At 46.1% G+C, this 1517-nt stretch overlaps 1 non-coding gene across 1 annotated transcript; it reads left to right on the top strand.

Moving 5' to 3' along the window:
* The first annotated feature begins 1101 nt into the window (after positions 1-1101).
* Positions 1102-1173, top strand: TRNAD-AUC. Its single transcript has one exon. It is a non-coding gene; the product is annotated as a tRNA-Asp (tRNA).
* The last annotated feature ends 344 nt before the right edge of the window (positions 1174-1517 follow it).

A 1517-nucleotide genomic window follows, 5' to 3' on the forward strand; every position in this document is an offset into this window, starting at 1 on the left:
TTTTTTTACAAAAGACATGTGGCTGAATACATTTTGGCCTAAATGTTTGACTAAAATTTAGTTTATTCGATATTTTTTACTTTTTGTTATAAGAAAAATCTTTTGTTTTCAAAATTTTCGGTCTTTTTCCGTTTATATCGCAAAAAATAAAAATCGCATAGGCAATCAAATACCATCAAAAGAAAGCTCTATTTGTGGGAAGAAAAGGACGCAAATTTCGTTTCGGTACAACATTGCATGACCGCGCAATTACCAGTTAAAGCAGCGCAGTGACAAATTGTAAAAACACCTTGGGTCTTTAGACAGCGTATTGGTCCGGGGCTTAAGTGGTTAAGCAAGTTCTTTCTAAGTCCCATGATAACTCGCGGCAGACCTCCGCAATGTCTCCTGGGAACAATGACAAAAGCTCCCAGGAGACATTGCGGCATCGAGGAAGTGAAGGAATACCCGCACACTACCCGATGAATCCATATACAGGAAGTGGCCAGTAACATAAAGGATTACTAAGGTTCACCTGACAGTGACAGTGATTAGAGCTGGGCATCGCCGCTTAGTGAAGGATTGGTTCGGCTGCTCTCGGCTGCTCTAGTCCTGCAAAGGGAACTGCGTTCCTGCTGTGAAAAAAGTGCAGGAACTCCGTTCCCACGTGTTCCCGCAGGACTTGAGCCCTGGGTAGCGCCCGTACTGAAAGTAGGGGGGCGCTACACTTATCTATGTTGATGACATTTTAACCTGTTTTGAACAAGAAGAGGATTACAATCAGATAGTTCACAAGCTGAAAGAACATTTTCAAACCAAAGAACTTGGGAACATTAGCTACTATCTGGGCATCGAAATCGAGAGAGAAAAAGATGGAAGTTATCGTCTCAGAAAATCTCAGAAATCTTCCATATGCAATATGCAAAGGAAGTGAAAACCAGGACTATCAAAAGAGCAATGAAGGAGAAAACTTGCTACCAAACAAGGATACGTATAGCAGAGCAATTAGTAAGCTGCTTTATGTTGCCACTGTGACAAGACCAGACATAGAAGTGGGATCCAGCGCCATCCTCACCTCGCCATCCTCAGGTTTTTTCCTCCCACAATACAGAGACATTCCTCGCGTTGGTGGTGCAGTGGTGAGCATAGCTGCTTATCCAGCAGCTGACCTGGGTTCGATTCCAAGCCAACGCAATTGCCAATATGGCTGCCTCGACTGCTAACTGCTTGCTGTCCCCAGGGAGAAATCTGCTGTGCAAATGAAATTCTGATGGAATAAAGTTTAACCACTTCAGACCCGCGCTATTGACAAAAGACGTCAACAGCGCGGCTCTCAAGTGCCGGGTGGACGTCTTTTTAAAAGCACCACCCACTGGGGGGCGCGCGGCGGGTAAACACTGTCCCGGCGCATCGCTGAATAGAGCCGATGCGTGTACCTGGTGGCCGCGATGTCCGCCGGGTACACGCGATCGGCGATGACACATCAGGTGACAGCAGGGACGTGGAGCTCTGTGTGTAATGATGGGGTGTAAACACAG

This window comes from Rana temporaria, chromosome 9, assembly GCF_905171775.1.
Source record: "Rana temporaria chromosome 9, aRanTem1.1, whole genome shotgun sequence".
In the NCBI taxonomy this organism is placed as follows: domain Eukaryota; kingdom Metazoa; phylum Chordata; class Amphibia; order Anura; family Ranidae; genus Rana; species Rana temporaria.